Here is a 19,602-nt window from a genome sequence, read left to right on the forward strand (position 1 = left end):
ATTCTGAATAGGAAGTCTGTCTGCATAATCATTGATGGTAGGCAAAATACCGTCATCGATGGTAAAAACTGAGGAAAAGAAGGAGTTAAATGCCTCCGCTTGGTCCTGGCTACTTTTGTCTGTGGGCATGCTACATGACTTAGCCGTTGGATTCAAGCACCTCCAAAACTTATCTGGGGCTTCTTTGAGAAATCGTTTCAGTGTTGAGTCATAAAAGTTGTCTTTAGACGTCTTCAGGTTATGCCGGAGCTTTTTACCTAAAAGATGAATGTCATGTTTCTGTTCGATACTAGGACGGAGGGTGCAAGCCTTTCGCATACGTTTAAGTTTTCTTTTGGTGTGTATTATTTCCCGAGTTACCCAGGGGTTTCTTTTTCCTACACGTTTAGAACGTTCAGGAATGAAATGTTGTATGCAAAATGTTGTCATACCATGGAAAAATTTCCATAGTTCCTCAGTAGTACCAGATGATCTGCACAACTCCAAAAAAGAATAATATGACTGCTCCAGATGTTCCAGTATTGCCAGGTCATTGGCGGCTTTGAAGTTTGGAATCAGGAGTTTCTCGTTCTCGCGCATGAGATTAGCACACACATCTAGTGACATCATAACCATTTTATGATCAGAGAGACCTTCAACAATTTCACACATGTTAACAAATGGGAGCAACCAACCAGATAAGAATATTAAATCAAGGATTGAGGAAGTAGTTGGACCCACACGCGTACAAGCTGAGACGACCTGAGACAAGTCGTAACAGAAAGCGATCTCAAGTAGTTGTTCACAATTAGGGACGTCATTTCCCTCTACACAAAAGGTCGACCAATTAATTCCAGGAAGGTTGAAGTCTCCTAGTAAAATAATATTGTCTTCATACTTTAGGTGTGCGTCCATAAAGCTTCTCAGTTTAATGAGCACATTCACTGGAGAGTTTGGTGGTCTGTATATAGCACCAAGGTATACTGTATGATTATTAAGTTTGGTTTTAATCCAAAGAGCTTCGACATCAGTGACATGCGGGAGAACACTGAACAATATACATTCTTTAATTAGCAAGGCAATTGCTCCTCCTCTCGTTTCGCGGTCTCTTCTCACGATTTTGTATCCTGGAGGCGTGACTTCGGCATCTAGTATGTCTTTCTTGAGCCATGTTTTGGTAATTGCCAGAATATCGGGTTCATGTTCCAGTACTAGAGACTCAATGTCCGTTATTTTATTTAAAATGCTTCTTACATTTATGTTTATTATCTTGAATTGTTCAGAAGCACTGTGACGTCGTCAATCGTTGTTACCGTGCTTGTCATCTCTTTCGGAAGGTGCCTTACATATGTACCTCAAATTGGTAGCCTCATTCCAGCCATACACCACATCATTTATTTTCATCTTGTCAAACATAAGTTTCACCTTGATCGCCCTTTTCCTCTCCTCAGAACTAGAGTTCCATAGCTGTTTGCGGATCTCGGCAATTCGTTTAGAAAAGTCTTCGTTAATGCTGATGTCCTTGCCCTGGAGCATAAAGCAATTTCGCGGGATTTTGGTTTTATCACGGAAATCTGAGAGTCTCAAAATGATTGCCCGATCTTTACCATCCTGTCGCTTTCCTAAGCGATGAATCCGTTCGACTGAATCAATTTTTAGCTTTAAGACTGTATGAAAAACATCAACATTGACCTTCTTACGTAATGCCTCTTCAGTTTCATTCACATCTTCCCTTATCCCTCTGATAATGAGGTTATTTCTCCGCGAGCGATTTTCAAGGTCTTCAATTCGTTTGACGAGAGCATTACTGTCAGGATTTGATTTAAGGTCCAAGTAGTCAACTCTTTTACCAAGAGTTGTCATTGCAGTTTTAGTTTCATTGGCAAACTTCTCAAGGTTAGCAAGCCTGGTTGGGGCTTTGCCCATGATCTCTAATCTTTCCTCTATTTTGGAAAGCCTGCCCTCCACACGAGCCTCGAAAGATGCTTGATTTTTTTCAATATCAATTACCTTTTCCAAGACCGCCCTCTGTGTCTTAATCATCTCGTTAAACATTTCTTCAGTGATAGGACCGGGATTTTCCTCAACATCTCCCGAGCGGGCCATTAGCAAACGAGCAACGGAAAAACGCTCAGATACACAGCATAAGAGAGTATGTGGACACGGCAACACGACTAAGCATAGAAAATCACTGTGAAAGCCATATTTTCGATCACCAACCTGCACAAGGAGCGGGAAAGTCGGTGACATTGCCACGGCAGTGTTGCCGTGTCCACTGGTGTTTGCTGAAATGGGCGTCCCTTTTAAAGCCAGAAAGGCAGCAGGTCCGAGATAGTCAGGTGACGTCACGGTGCGTGTCTTTGATGCGCTGTAGCCATAGTCCACGTGTGGCAGCCGCGATGTGACGGGATCACCGAAGGGTGCGCCTAAGATGCAATCCAGCAAGGTCAAAGGCGAGGCAAGCTGGCAGCATCCATCCACCGCGAAAGTTGCAGCAGCGCTGATCCAAAAGCACCCAGCCAGAGCCTGCACAAGGAGCGGGAAAGTCGGTGACATTGCCACGGCAGTGTTGCCGTGTCCACTGGTGTTTGCTGAAATGGGCGTCCCTTTTAAAGCCAGAAAGGCAGCAGGTCCGAGATAGTCAGGTGACGTCACGGTGCGTGTCTTTGATGCGCTGTAGCCATAGTCCACGTGTGGCAGCCACGATGTGACGGGATCACCGAAGGGTGCGCCTAAGATGCAATCCAGCAAGGTCAAAGGCGACGCAAGCTGGCAGCGTCCATCCACCGTGAAAGTTGCAGCAGCGCTGATCCAAAAGCACCCAGCCAGAGCCTGCACAAGGAGCGGGAAAGTCGGTGACATTGCCACGGCAGTGTTGCCGTGTCCACTGGTAGTCCACTGGTAATATACCTAACTAAACAACTTGCAGGTTGCAGCCTCACAAAGGAGGAGGCTGTTGCCCTCTTGTTTGAATTGCCTTACACCCTAGATTTTGGTAAAGATGACAGTACAAGTGACGAGGAGTTCTCCGCGTACCACGAGACTATGCACTTGTTCTTTCGACTTTTTCTTGGGCGCAAGCTGATAAACTGTCAAACGTACAGGGCACTGCAAGGAATTATAGCACATAAGAACAGAACGGGGACCGCAAGTGGTGTACAGATGGTAGGAGTGCCTGACCACATCAGAGCAATCGGCCAGTCGAAGGAGGTGTAGGCACTTCTCTACGGCACAGAAGCAGACCTGAATGAGCTCTCTGTGCAGCAAATGACAACTTCTGCTGTGCGTTCACTGTTTCAAGCGATTCAACAAGTAAACAGCACCAATGGCTTTTTAAATAGGATTTATGTTAAGACATATTTTCGTCTGACACTTTCAGTGGACAGCAGTAAATATGTGTACCACATTTCATTTCTTCTTATAAAGTCAATGGTACATAAATGTAGCAATTTTTTGCCCAATACCGCTGTACCGAATCTCCCAAAAGTAGTGTAAAAAATATTTTTATGTCATCCAGAATGCTCTTCTGCAGTTTTTATGAACTAAATTTAGACTAAAAAGTAGTGTTCCACAAAGGGTTAAGAGGTCGTCATTAAATGGCTGGACAAACGTTCTTGTGGCTGTTTCCTAATGCCCATGCTTCAAGTGAGAGCAGGACAGTACTGCAGTCAGCCAGAGATTACACAACTTGCGAGTACAAGTTCACTTCATCATCATCATCACAGCAGGATGCGTACCAAGGCAAGTTGGTATGATAACATACCTAGTTGCAGCACGAATATTTATTTATTTATATATTTTTATTTATTTTACCCTCAGGGCAAAGCATTACAGAGGGGAGTGGGTAATACATAATAATACTGAAAATACAAACAACAGCAGAGAACAATAAATTACCAAAACATAGATAAGTTAGAATAAGCGGTCAACACAATGTATCATTCAATAGAAGCGGTAACAGCAGTGCGAAACAATACAGGATCAGGAATTGTGGCAATTGAGGAAGGAAGGTGGTTCCAGTCATATGACGTGCGAGGAATAAAAGAATCCAAGAATGTTTTAGTTTTGCATGTAGAAATGCCTACCTTATGTATGTGATCTGTGCGGCATAAATATATGAAGGGGGAAGAAGCACTCGTAGCAAATACTCATGATGAAATATTTTGCAAAAAAGGCACAGGCGTCCAATTTTGCGTTGTGATGCAAGTGAAGTTAGGCCCAGGGTAGTCTTCATAGTGGTTACGCTTGATGCACACTGAAAATCAGAGAATGAACTGCGCTGATTTGTGTTGTACTATCTCCAGTAGGTCGATCAAACTCTTAACACCAGGGTCCGAGATTGATGAAGCATATTCCAGTTGCAAACGTACGAGTGTGGTATAGAGTAGAAGTTTGATGCTAGTTGGGGCTGTGTGAAAGTTACGTCTCAGGTATCCGAGCATGCGATTAGCTTTGTTAGTGATGTGCTCAATGTGCACATGCCAGCTAAGGTTAGACGTAATATGAATCCTGAGGTACTTATATCTTGTAAGGGGACCAAGTAACACACCATTAAGAGTATATACGGGCAATTCACTATTAACACAAGAAATGCGCATAAGTTTGCACTTTTCAGCATTTAAAGTCATATTCCAAGTTTTGCACCATATTGAGATAGCGTTAAGGTCAGACTGAATCATGTGCTTGTCACTATCATTTGTTATTTCCCGAAAAAGAACGCAGTCATCGGCAAAAAGATGTACAAGAGAAGAAAGGTTACAGGGTAAGTTGTAGATGGTCATAGTCATAGTCAAATAGTCATAGATAGAGACAAAAAAACAGGATGATTGCCGACTCACAACTGCAGAATTTATTCATATAACCTAATGCCATGACCAGTGCCATGCAAGCCTAGTGCTATTAAAAAAATAAACGTACAACAAAAAGCCGTGGAACACATCTCACAAAGACTATGGATGGTAATGCGTTAAGTATCGAATCATTATAGTGACACAATGTATTGTCACCGTCAAAACAAGGTACAGTCGAACCCACTTATAACAATACTTAAGTGCCACGAAAATTCCATTGCTATAACCAATAATTGTTATAACAGGGTTGCATGAAAAAATCAAAATCAGGGGTTGGCAGAGCTGATGTGAGAAAACTAAATGATAGGGCGGCCAGTGCCCCTCGCCACCTCCATCTGGCTGTGTTCACTCATTTAACTGCTTTCTCGGTGCTCTGATCGCGTGCAACAAGCCGCGGCTGTTGGCGGTAACCCTTTGACAGTCAGTGACGTAAATATACGGCGCCGCAAACAAGTCCGAAAATGGTCGATGCCGTATATTTACGGCACCGTCTGCACATTTAAAAAGCGCGCCAATTTTCTAACTTTTTCTTTTCAGTCATGTGCTGCCACTATGTGGGGATACAGGGAATTTTTTTCGCGCGTCTCCCTCTCTCGGTTTTCATTGCATGGTTTGTTTTAGCACTACTTTGCTCCCACGTGTGATCCCACGTGTGATCCGGACTGAGTGACCGAACGATATACCCAGTAGACTTTCTCTTCTTCTTTTAATCTTTCCGTCCCCTTTTCCCTTTCCCCAGTGTAGGGTAGCCAACCGGGCTCAGTCCTGGTTAACCTCCCTACCTTTCCTTTATCACTTGCTCTCTCTCTCTCCCACGCGTCTATATACTGCCACTCGCGCAATGGCGCACACGCGGGCGGGCGGCCGTTTGGATATTGTTTTGCGGGTGGTTTCGGCTTTTTGCGCTTCCAAAGGTGATGGCTATCTCGTTACTAATCGTTCAAAGGGCGACCACTTGTTTCTCGCTCATTTAGTGCTCACAAGGAGGAAGGATGCCGCCGTGCATGCATTTCCGTTTCTTTTCTATTTTTTTTAAGACTCACGAAAACTAATTGCCCTAGCTGGTTGGTGATAAGATGAAGATTAGCGGAAGTTTGTCACACGTGTTGCTTTTTTTGATGGGCACACAACCAAACAGTTTTCTTGAGTGCGCGTACCTATGCAGTTCTATTACGCTATGGACCTACGTATTAGTGTGAGAGCAGGAACATTTGAGGCTTGCGAAATATTCTCGTGTGCGGATTTTCAAAGCCTTGAACTATGTGCATAAAACTGCGTAAAATTTTTAATTCTGATAAGTTAATTCCTTTTGTATTGTTGTTATTCATGAATGAAGAGTGCATATATACCAACGCAAAAGATTTTTTTCTTACTTTACAGTCACCCTAGAAAAATTACGGTAAATTTTTTCGAAATGAGTCAATAAGAAAAATTGGAATCTGCATTTAAAAAAATCGACCCTGGGCGGTCGCACATGGCGAACAAAATAGACTCTCAAAGGGTTAAAAAATGACACTGATATAGCAACTGCAAAGAGGCGTCACGGGTGGCAAGCGATATGCAAGCAGAGCCAAGGCATTGCTTTTGTGGCCCAAAAAGTTGCCGTTTAAAAAATTCAAGAAGGCTGCTATGGCAGCCTGTCAGCTTGAGAAATCCAGAAGAAATGCTTAGGCGAGATCACCACAAGCATCTCGCCACTTTTCACTGGCTTGCACAAGAAAACCCTATGTCCGTCAGCCTTGCCTGCTTTACGCGAAACTTACCGACATCCTTCTCCAAGGCATCCAGGTGCTCCACGTAGTGCAGCGGAAGGTTCCTCGCAAAAACAAAGCCCCGGAGGGACTGAATCATCTACCAGGCCTCCTGTGAGGGCAACGTTAAGGCAGCCTGCCCTACCACGACATCGCTGGCATCGTCACCGTCCCTATTTGATGCAAGCACGTTCGCAATGATCGCCTCATTGGTTAGAAACACTTAGTTTCCAAACCTATAGCCGTGTCCTTTCTTTTCACCGGCAACATTGTGCATTGCCGATGATCAGCAAGCGCATCAGCCATTTTCCGTTTCGGCGGCGAGTAAAACTAACTGTTGGTCAAACGAGGCTGAGAAACCGCGCGGCCAGAAACGATTTCGATGCAACCAACAAAGATGAACGCGAGTGATTAAGCTGTTTGCAGAACTGCGCTGAATGAGGAGCCTGCGAGCAACATGCGAGCAATGTGCGAGCAGCACAGTTAGTGCGGTCCATTCGTGTTTCAGTGGGTGGGGCAGCTTAGAGCTATGACTGCAGCCCATTTGTGTTCGGAGGGGTGGAAGGACGATGGGAGAGAGGCACATGGAAACGGCTGGAAAATGAGCGCACGGCGGCTGCTGAAGCAGCGGCCCATCATGCAGCAGCTCGAATTTCTCGTTTTCTTTTTTCTTTTCAATGATTTCGCATTTCACTACCTTTTGGCTTGGACATCCAGCAGCCAGACTTGATCGTTATAAACGATAATGCGGCATTAGGGCATTGTAGTAAACTGGTTATTTCACCATGCAAAACATACAAAATGGCACAGCAGGTTATCTTTGTTATAACCAATGTATTGTTAAAACTGGTATCGTTATAAGTGGGTTCGACTGTATGTATGAGGCATTCAATGCAGAGGGATTGCTCTATCGTGCTTCCCTAAGAACACTCGGCGCCATCTAGCAGTGCCGCCGCAGAGCCTGCACATGGCCTACGTGTGAATGGCGAGAATGAGGCAAGCAGGCTTCTTTGTGAAGCACCACCCAGTGTCACTGGCATGGTGCACCGGTACCTGCAAACGCTAGGAATTGTCTCGCTTGCTGCACACTCAGTGGCCCAAGTTGTAGAGATGTTCATCGCAAGGCGGCATATGTCCAGTGCATTTGTGGCACCGCCTGCTAAAGGATTGGGTTGTTGTCCTTGAGGAACCCTTGTGATGTGCATTTGATTCCACTCAGCACCAGATAAATTTAAGTCAACTTTTCGTTCATTCTAGAACGGCACATTCCAAGTGGCACATACCTAAGAAGGGTGTACTGGGTTTGTTGGTAAAACATGCTTTAAAGTTTGAATAACAGCTCAAGGACAGCAGAGGAGACAGAAGAGAGAACAGGACGCTTACTTCCAACAGTTTATTTTCTTTTCAGACAGCATAGCAAGTTTTATAGCCACACATTAGCACACCAACCATGCACAGGACTCCACGACAAAGCCATACAAAATTCAATGTGGCATCGATAGCTTGAGGTATCTGACCTCCTTGTCAGTTAGCACGACAGAGAACATAAAATGATTGACAGCTTTCGTGAGATGTCTGTACGGTTAACTTCGGCAGGCTATTCATCTCTTGTACAAGTCTCTGTAGCTGAAGGCCTGCTGCACAGCTATTCATTCGTGGTGAATGGAAATCCAGATGGAGCAACTCGGAATAGACAAAAAATTGCGATAATCCCATACATGCATAGAATCGCGCACAATCTAAAAAAGTTCGCTCAAGGTGTTAACATCAAAGTTGTCTTCATGCCCCTGAAAAATTAGGCAACCTGTGCAAGATAACCGTCCCAGCATCTCATACCAAACGAGGTTGCCTTATCACAAAGAAAAATAAATTCATTGATTGCACAATCAACATGGAGTATCGGATCCCTATTGCCTGTGGTAAATATTACATCGGACAGATGGACCGCTGTGTAAATGAAAGACTGAAAGAGCACATGTACAATGTTGACCGCGCTGAACAGGGTTGCCTTTCTGCCCACTGCTGCATATGTGGATGTAAGCCAAGATACAAAACATGTAGCATCATTGCAAAACATAGTGATCATGTCACGGATGAAATAATCAAAGCAGAAAAAATTCTATGTTTAAAAGATGGGTGCGTCAGCACCCCCTCTGTCACGCTAACTGACAAGGAGGTCAGATACCTCGGGCTATCAATGCCACATTGAATTTTGCATGGCTTTGTCGCGGTGTTCTGCGCATGGTTGGTGGCACAAGCTCTTGGTTCATCGGGGGTTGCTGTACAGGGGCCATCGGGTTGCAGTGCCAGCAGTGGTCTGTACGAGGCTCTTGAAGTTGTTGCATACTGCTCATGAGGGGGTTCCTACCATGAAGGCAGTTGCGAGGTCGAAGTTCTGGTGTTCAACAACACCTGTATAGGGGCTAGATGCTGCATTGCAGATCTACGGAAAATAAGCGCACTGGAAGACAATCACAACAGCTGAGAAAGACAAAGGACAGGCGCTAACTCACATCTATTTTATTTGCAGCCATGCCGGCTAATATATGCGGAAAGGATGACATGCACAGTGCATGACAATGAAAAGAACGTAACGATGTAACAACAACACCCGTCCAAGAAACACGATTTCTTCCCTGAAGAGCTTCACAGACGTATCACTCACACATTTATCTCCCCTTTTCCTGATAAATAAGGCTCCCAATAATTCACACACAGTCTTATCGCAACCTTTGCCCAGGATTCTTATATCACTCAATCGCGGTTCACATGCTGTGCAGTTGGTGCATTGATCAGCCAAATTTGTCCTACCTCTCCTAATAGCCCTCAAATGATCCCCTGCCCCGTCATTAATGCAGCGCCCAGTCCGACCTATGTAAGCCATCCCACAGGTCAATGGGATCTCGTACACGACCCCCGTACAGCAGTTAACAAACTGCTTGCCATGCTTTTTCCTGCATCCGCTCGGATTTCCCTCTCGCGAAATGCGTGAGCACAGCTGGGCGAGCTTCTTCGGAGCAGAGAACAGCACAGGCACGCCATGTCGGTTCGCCACTTTCTTCACGTGGTGGGCCACCTTGTGAAAATATGGAACCACAACAGGTTTAACCGGGTTCTTCACCCATACGGTCTCCTTCCCAAACATGGCTTGCTTAGTTTTTCGCAACAGGGCTTCCGTTACAGACACAATGACCGTGCAGGGGTTAGCAGTAGACACTAGCCGGAATATTTCCTTATTAAAACTACACTTCACTGCATGCGGGCACGACTTCGTCAGGGCAGACCCTAGGCATTGGTATGCGATGGCTCTCTTCACTGGATCCGAATGTGCCGACAGGTAGGGTAAAAGTTCCTTCTGTGTGCGCGGAGCGTACTCCCAACACACATAAGCATTCTCTCATGTAGTACATGAGAATGCTTGTTAATTTGAACTTGGTTAATTCAACATCCCGGATAATTCGAACTTTTCTGCGGTCCCGTATTTCCCAATGCAAATTTGACCGGATATTTAGAACCGGTGGCCTACGCCAGCCCGGTTAGTTCGAACATGTGGGGTGCTATGTGGCAATTCCAGATCCCCATTTCACCGCAAACCCGATGAAATGACAGCCATTCAGAGCTGCGAGGTGACACCACATAGCAATCACAATTATTTATAGACGAAGCGCCCGACCCGTAGTACTACTTGCACAAAAATCAGTCCACGGTACTCCCCGCGCACCGCCGAAACACGCACCTGCACAGGAGAAGACGTGCTTCACTGCAACGCAGCGAACGTACCAGTTTTTGTCACGTGCTCTCGTCCCCCACTTTGCATGCTCCTCGCAGTTGCAGCAGTCCCAGTGTCAACACGTGTTCCGTGCTGCTGCCCACTGGCTGCCATTTATCTATTTAGTCATTCGAAAACTTACATCCCTCTTCTCGAGCATTACTGTAGGGGGGAGGATGTACAGAAATGGAATATGATGATAACTACTCAAAAGTTAACATGGTATGACACGGTATAACATGGTAAGTAGAACCCTTTTTGTAAGCCTCCAGGTGCATTAACCTGGAGGCTTACGAAAAGGGTTCTACTTAAATTGAGGATGACGCAACGAGCTATGGAAAGAAGAATGATGGGTGTAACGTTAAGGGATAAGAAAAGAGCAGATTGGGTGAGGAAACAAACGCGAGTTAATGACATCTTAGTTGAAATCAAGAAAAAGAAATGGGCATGGGTAGGACATGTAATGAGGAGGGAAGATAACCGGTGGTCATTAAGGGTTATGGACTGGATTCCAAGGGAAGGGAAGCGTAGCAGGGGGCGGCAGAAAGTTAGGTGGGCGGATGAGATTAAAAAGTTTGCAGGGACAACATGGCCACAATTAGTACATGACAGGGGTAGTTGGAAAAGTATGAGAGAGGCTTTTGCCCTGCAGTGGGTGTAACCAGGCTGATGATGATGATGCAAGTAAATAATGAAGACATGCACTCAGTACAGGACATCACGATAGCGCGCAAGAGATGTGCGTAGTACATAACGGTAGCAAAGAAATAGCGTGACTGGATCAGCTTCACAAGGCATCAATGTCACCATAAAAATAAGCAAAATTTTTCGTTGACAAAAATGATAGTATATAAATATAAATACAAATACAATATGGCAAATTACAAAACATGAAATATTCACATTGTTACAGGGATGTTGGGATATAGACTGAATATATTTACAGTATATATACAAGCAAAGTCAATGTGGTCAAGATGGCTGACCAGCAACAGCACGCAGCAGCCAGCGCCTCACAATCTTCTTCCTCTCTCTCTTCTTTCATCCTTCTGTAACAGGACTCCCGGGTGGTGAAGCGCCGTCTCGGCGCATGGTAGACGAAGAATTGCGAGCAAAGTATGGCTTCAGCCACAAAATGTGCACGACGTCAACAGGTGGCGGACTTGAGGATGGATGAAACTGTAACCGCGTGATCTCGTAATTGACGTCGTTAACTTGACGTAGGACTTCATAAGGCCCTGTGTAGCGAGAGAGGAGCTTCTGGGAGAGGGCGACCTGAGGACATGGTGACCAAAGCAGCACCCAAGCACCTGGGGCGAACTGAACATCGCGATGGCACCGGTCGTAGCGCTCTTTTTGCAGATGCTGCGATGCTAATAAGCGAGATCGGGCGACTTGACACGCCATGTGAGTGCGATCAATGACTTCAAAGCGTACTCAGTGGCAACACGGGGCACAGAAGGTAGGATGGTATCAAAGGGCAAAGTGGAGTCGCGACCATACAAAAGATGAAAGGGTAAATATCCTGCGATGTCACGTCGGGACGAGTTATACGCGAATGTCACATAGGTCAGCATGGCGTCCCAGTCGCGGTGACCATTGGAAACGTACCATGACAGCATCTCTGTGAGTGTTCAATTCAGACGTTCTGTAAGACCGTTCGTTTGTGGGTGGTAGGCTGTGGACAGCTTGTGCTCAGTGGCACAAGAGAGGAGGAGGTCGTCCACAACTCGAGGCAAGTACGAGCGGCCGCAGTCTGTAAGTAACTGTCGAGGTGCATCGTGCTGGAGAATGACGTGAAGAAAAAAATCGGCGACGTCAGTTGCGCAACTAGTCGGCAGCGCCTTTGTTATCGCGTAGCATGTCATGTAATCAGTAGCGACAGCGATCCACTTATTCCCTCTGTTCGTCATCGGAAAAGGGCCAAGCAGGTAAAGGCCTATGCGAAAGATTGGTTCAGCAGGAACTTCAATTGGATGGAGTCAGCGGACAGATGGCAGGGGAGATTTCTTCCGGCGCTGACACGATTCGCAAGTTGCGACATAACGACGCACAGAGCAGTAGAGACCTGGCCAGAAGAAGTGGCATTGTACACGGTCGTATGTAAGCAAAACTCCAAGGTGTCCCGCCGTCGGTGCATCGTGAAGTTGTTCGAGAATGACGGATCGCAGATGACGAGGAAGGACAAGATGCAACTCAGGGCCATCAGGGTTGATATTGCGGCTGTAGAGGATGCCGTCATGCAGCACAAACATGCGGCATGTGCCGTCGGTGCTGCCAAATTCAACTCCGGCGATGATGGACTGTAAGGATGCATCACGCTGTTGTTCAGCGCCTATGTCGCTCATGTCAGTCAAAGCCATAACACAGGTCACCGGATCATGCGCAACAGGATCAGGAGGATCCACAGGGTGAGGTGAGAGGCAGTGTCCTTGTGCAGGAGTCCAGACTTATAGTTGACAACAAATGAAAATTCCTGGAGCCACAACATTGGCAGCATGCGTCGTGCGAACGGCAGATGGATCAGCAAGGACCAACCAATGAACTTCAACCAACAGGACCCACATGATGCCGATCAAGCCTATATAGACACTCGGCATGATGGCTTCATGGGATTTGGAGCAGGCACACTTGCCGACATGACGCTATGCCGCTGTTGCTGGTGCAGGTTAGTCATTACTATCCATCTGAATTGCAGAAGCTAGTGTGTGCGTTGCCGGCTCCTCCCACGATGCCAAGTGTTTGTAACAAGAATCGCGGATGCAGCATGCACAGATTGCGTCTGAAGGGATTCCGTTTATTTTCCAACAGAGTGCTCTACTTGATTTTGTTGTTAATACTCGTGGGGGACGTTGAACTAAATCCCGGGCCTACTAACACACCGGAGACGGAACTGCTGCAATGTTTGCACAGTAGGCAGGAAACTTTAATTTCAAAGTTAAACGGCATCGAAGCCAGGTTCGAAAGGAATGAGAACATGCTGATGAAAGTGAAAAATAATCTTAGCTAAACTCAGAACCAGATAAAGGATATCAGTATGATTGTTACAGAACAGGCAGCTATAATATGGCATCTCATGCAACAGATAAAATAAATACTTTGTTTAGTGCAATACAACGGACACAAGAAAGGAGACAGGACAAGGCACTACTCTCAACTGACATCATTTTATTGCGTCACTCCTTTATAAACAGTCTGTCGCCTTTCTTGTGTCCGTTGTATTGCGCTAAACAAAGTATTTATGAATCCGCACCAACTAGCCCGCCAACGCATTGTGCTGAACAGGTAAAAGATTTGCAGATGAAAACAAACGAACTAGAGAACAGAAGTCGCCGGAAAAATCTTGTTTTCTATGGTGTTGAAGATAAACTCTCAGAATTATGGGATGAATTGGAAGCTATGGTAAAGAATATTTGCAAAACGAGCCTTGGAATCGAACTCGAGTCTCTGGAAAGGGCACACCGCTTAGGACGCTATACCGAAAATAGAAAAAGACCGATTATTGTTAAATTTTCCTGGTACAAAGAGTGTCAGGCAGTGCTAAAATGCTAAAAAATTTAAGGATTCGCAGTAGAGCGTAGGCGAAGATTACTCACCTAAAACAAGAAGTACTAGGAAGAAGTTATGGGAATATGCCAAGGCAATAAGAGGATAAGAACAATAAAGTGAAACTGAATTTTGACAAACTGAGTCGGCAGGGCTTTCAGGTGGAATGAAGACAAAGAAGAGGTCGTCCCATTACGTAGGCTGTGACAGACTAGAAAAAAAAGCAGAAGTAGCAATGTCGAGAACTCGTTGCTCTCATCGTGAACTGCCGAAACGTAGTTAACAAAACAGCCAAGCTTTCTGGGTTGATAAAAAGTGTTGATGCTGACATAGTCCTTGGCACCGAATCTTAGTTAAAGCCTTCAATTGCTGATTGTCAGGTGTTTCCAGAAAACTATGTCGTCTATCGCTAAGATAGGCCCCACTGCAGGTGGGGGACTTTTTGATTTTTCATTCAACATTACAGTCTTCAGCAATTGATAATGAGTGCAATGCACTGGAGTCTGTACGGTGCAAGATAGTAGTCCTATCTGATAATTTCACGTTCACTGTTGGAGTGGTTTATCGCTCGCCCGGCTCAGATATTAGCACATTGCAAACATTATATGAAATTCTCACCGAGATGTCGGCTCAGACGATGCTTCTTGGGGACGATTTTAATCTGCCTAGGTTATCTTGGTGCAATGATATGTTTATAAGTTCTGGTGGGCACATGAACCTAGCAATGAAAAATATTGTGGACATGTTTGGTCTGACGCTATACGTTACCGACTCTACTCGCAATGATGCTGTGTTAGACTTACTGTTTTCTAACTCACCAGATTTTGTAAGAAATGTGACTGTCATTCCGGGAATTAGCGACCATCTTGCTGTTGCAGTATCCGAAAAGAAAAAAACCGTGCGAAGTTATCTATGAGTAGAGAAGGGTCTACTTTTATGAGAAGGGTGACTACAATGCAATTTCTAAAAAACCGTAACTTCTTTTCTGTTTTCGAGTGCTCATCTGAGGAGTGTAGTGTGCATGATATGTGGGACAATCTTAAGAACACGTTACTCGAGCTGGTAAGTGCACATATCCCCAATGTTGATTCTTCACAGCTTAAAAAGCACAAACAGCCATGGGTAACAACACATGTACTAAAACTTTTCAATAAAAGGATGAGGGCATTTAACGCATTCAAGAAAACCAAATCAGCTGCTCATTTTGCAAAAACTACATATGATTACATGCGAATATAAGCTAAAGATAGGAAAAGCTAAAGATGACTACTTCACTGAGCTGAACAACAAAATGGAATGAAACCCCAAAATGTTTTGGAAGTACTTAAAACAGTGTGGTTCAGATTCCTTCGGAATACAGGAGTTAAGTTATAATGGTAAGATAGTTACAGAAGAGAGGGATAAAGCTGCGTGCCTAAACAACTTTTTTCATTCGGTATTCTTACTCAACCACACCTGTCATATTCATCCACCTACAATGAATACTTCGCCTATGCTTCCTATTGAGCTTAGTGTTAATGGAATTGAAGAACTATTGAAGGATGTTGATGAGAGTAAATCTAGTGGTCCGGATGGAATTTCCCCACGTGTGCTCAAGCGTTCTGCGGGGCCAATTTCTACGTACCTTTATTTAATTTTTGAAAAACCTTTATCGATGGATATTTTACCACATGACTGGAAAATTGCGCACATTGTTCCGATACATAAAGATGGGTCCAAAAAAAGATGCTGGTAACTATAGACCGTTTTTTCGTAGGCGCCGCCATATTGTGAACGCAGTGGCGCCGCTTATGAGCAGCGCCATACGGGCTTGGGTGAAAGCGGTCTTTTGCATGGCAGGTATACGCTCGGTGGTCGGTTCTGGCGTTTGTTTCCGCGGTCGTGCGGTCTGTTTAGTATGACTTGCGTCTTCTACGTGGTAAACGGTTCTGTGAGACATGCTAAAGTGGTTTAAGGCGCCATGGCCAGAATTTCTGCTGGCGTTGAGGTGGACGGAACACGCAGCGCGATGTGTGCGCGCATATTTGAGCCTACGGTCAGCCTCGGAGATCAATTGTGTATTTCTGAATGTTCCAATCACTATGTGACCTTATTGCAGTATTATCCTCTATTTCTAAGCTGCGGTTTAGGAGCCATGAAACATTCTCAACGATCGTAACAGCGTTGGTACCGTCCTGTTACGATAGGAGCTGTGATGTTATACTTTGACAAGTGTTCGAACTGTTCGCTGCAGGTTACATTGCGCGACTACTTGGTTCAATGGATGAGGTGTCCGCCCCTGAATAAAATATTTTTGGCAAGTAATAGCAGCATACCTTACAGTCTGAATTAAGCTTGTCCAGCAAAGGGACTGTTTACGAACTGCGCGAGCGTCCGAAGTAGTGGTAGGTGCTGGATTACAGATACCTTCGTTCTATATACCGCATAGTCCAAGCATACGGCATCAGCGGTTATATATTCATAAACGTTGTGCGGCGTAACTATGCGAGGTTGTACTGCGGCGTTAGCCCGTTTTCTCTCGCTTTTTCGAGAAAGAGGATGATAACCGAATTTTTTTTTTCGGTTGTGTTTGTTCCTTTCTCTACCACTCACTGACACGTATTCCGGAAATTTTGTCCTCAAAAATAGGCATCGCATTCTTTTTATGCAATCCCTTTCATATATCATGGCTGTATACAGGCCAAAATAGCAATGCCAAAGCGCACAGCTTACATATGTATCGTGCTGGTTCACCAACCGCAGTGATCGCTGTGTTAAGCAGCGCCATCGGCCTCATGCAGGACGGCTAGCGTAGGCATATGGTAATTTGATATGCGAGAATGATGCCGATGCATCACAAATATTTGATAGCGCCTGCCGCTTAGATGTTTCGTGGTTGCCTTAGGTTGGCCGTGCACAAGCGTGTGCTCTTATGCTTTATGTTTTACTCCCTACGCAAAGCAATCAGATAGTGAGCAGATTTACCATTTCATGCTGCTAATACAGAGACACCGGTTTTCTTGGTTGAATTAAAACGGATATAAGCAAAATAGTTCACAAAACATACACACACTGCGACTGATAATGTGCGTACACCACGGCTGATGAAGTGCGTCACATTTTTGCGCCCCCAAGAGATATTTCCGCCTACTGTAGTTACCGATGCACTGAAAGGCTGCCCTGACGACCTTATATGCACGGGCATGGCGTAAATTTCACAAAGTACCATCTAAAACATCTCGAAATTGTTCCGCAGCACGCGACAGCAATACTTTCAAGCAGCGCCGCATCGGATCGCCCAAGCCAGAGAGGAGGAAAGGCTCTCCGCGCGCCCTATCCTCCTTGCCCAATGAAAAGGTCTATAGGCCAATATCACTTACGTCTATCCCGTGTAGAATACTTGAACTTATCTTATATAAAGCAATAATAAATAATTTAAATGAGCATAAGGTACTAATTAATGAGCAGCATAGACTTCGTAGGAGACTATCCTGCACAACACAACTAGTTGAGTTTTATCATGACATAATATTGATCGTAGATGCAGGAGGACAAGTAGACGGTGTGTTCCTGGATTTTCGGAAAGCCTTCGACACGGTATCACATTCACTCTTATTGTTTAAGCATTGATGCAACTGTTTTTAAATGGATTGAATGTTACCTTTCCCAAAGAAGGCAATGTGTAATACTGAATGGAAAATGCTCTGAATGTGCTGATGGTACGTCAGGAGTCCCACAGGGCTCCGTTCTGGGTCCACCATTATTTTTAATCTATATTAATAATATTTCTGTAGGAATTTCATCATCTATACAGTTGTTTGCAGATGACTGTGTTGTGTACAAAAATATTGCCCATGACAATGATACAATTGAACTTCAGAACGACTTATCACTTATTCATGATTGGTGTACTAAATGGAAAATGAACTTGAACATAGCAAAGTGTGTACATCCCTCATTTACTAAAAAGAACAAACCAATTCAGTCACGGTATCTTCTGAACAATGTACTATTGAAGCGAGGCAGTACGTATAAGTATCTAGGTGTGCTACTGTCGTCTGAATGTTTGTGGAAACCTCATGTAGACAGTATCATAGCCAAAGCTGGTAAAGCTTTGAATTTCATTAGAGAAACCTGCGATGTTCACATGCGAATTTAAAACGTACGGCACATACAAATTGTGTTGAACCAATCTTAGACTGCAATGAAGGCTGAGCTAGGATGGGAATCTCTTTCCGCCCGCCGCAATAAACTGAGATTAAAATTTTTATATTCGATTTACTATAATAAAACTGGAATTAATAGGAAAATTTACCTAAGGAAACCTCATTACATTTCAGAACAAACTGATCATAGCTGCAAAATCCTCGAGTACCCTGCCAAGACGAACATGTATGCCAACTCATTTTTTGTTCGAACAATTAAACAGTGGAATAGGTTGACTGAAAAGCAAGTGCATTGTGTGAATGAAGATGTATTTTATGTTGCAACCCCTGGTGTAACGCCTTTGGGCGCTGCGGGGTAATTGATAAATACAGAATAAAAATAGTGCGGTGTTCTATTTTTTTCTGAACTGTGCAGAAGTGCACAGTTCACACACAGTTCAAACGAATGCAAAACCAACTTGCCCGGAATGCTGCTCTCATCTTTCTTGGCTTACTCCTGATGCCTTTCTAGCAATTTGACGGTTCAGTGCAGCATCTCATGTCCCGCAACCCTTGGTTCTTGACAGAACTGTGGTCCCTTGTTCAAAATACTGGAGACATCCCCCGGCAGAACCACATCTCCAATCAGAGTCAAATCCTTGTTATGTTGAAACTTGCTTTGCCTTATCTCAGCTGAGTGCAAAGCCTGGCTTACAGTATGGGCCCAGAGGGATTCTGTCAAATTAGCCGCAAGGCCATTAATGCCCCGTAGCTTGATCTCAGCCAGCCATCCGGGATCCAGCGCATAACACAGCATCCACAAATGGTCTTCACATCTTGGTACTTGTTGCCACAGCTCAGCCCTCAACAGCTTGCAGAAGCGCTTCAAAAAAACCCGAAAGCGGCTTAAAAACCCCCAAAACAGCCCTCACATCCGGCGGCACAAGACCTTTGAGGGCTCTTTTATATGTGCACCTTCTACTTCATCATCATAGACTTATCGTCAGAGACAATAGATCTGTATTAAATGCTGCGTAGCGCCGATTCTTTGTGAAGTGTTTTTTTAGCTTCTTTAGACCCCACCCTTGAACACAGTTTTTGTGGGATGGGTGTGTTAAAGGTGTTCAGGTATGTTTTATTTTTATTTATTTATTTATTTATTTATTTATTTATTTATTTATTTATTTATTTATTACAGAACCCACAGCGCCTGTGGCATTACAGTGGGGGGGAGGGGGTTCAAACAGTATATACAACAAACAGTACAAGTCATTTTATAATAAATGCAAAATAATTTACGGCACAACATATACATCCTGAGAAACACAACTTCAGTCAATAACAGAATGTGTTATATTAATGAAGAAAAAGAAAGATACATTGTTAGACAGCATTGGTTTTGAGAGCTCGACTTCATTCATCAAAAGAGCATGTTATAACAAGGAAGAAAAAAATGCATCATTAGACAGAATTGTTAGAGTCCTGCGGTAACCTGTTCCAGTTCGAAATCGTCCTGGGGAAAAGAGACATTCTTAGCATTTCGGTTTTGCATTTTATTTCTCTTACCTTATTCACATGATCTA

General features: G+C 44.4%; 1 protein-coding gene across 5 annotated transcripts in view; it reads right to left on the reverse strand.

Moving 5' to 3' along the window:
- Enoph (enolase-phosphatase E1) overlaps positions 1 to 19,602 on the reverse strand; it is a 260,291-nt gene that overhangs the window by 111,487 nt on the left and 129,202 nt on the right. The window lies entirely within an intron of this gene.

This window comes from Dermacentor andersoni, chromosome 7, assembly GCF_023375885.2.
Source record: "Dermacentor andersoni chromosome 7, qqDerAnde1_hic_scaffold, whole genome shotgun sequence".
Taxonomy (NCBI): Eukaryota; Metazoa; Arthropoda; class Arachnida; order Ixodida; family Ixodidae; genus Dermacentor; species Dermacentor andersoni.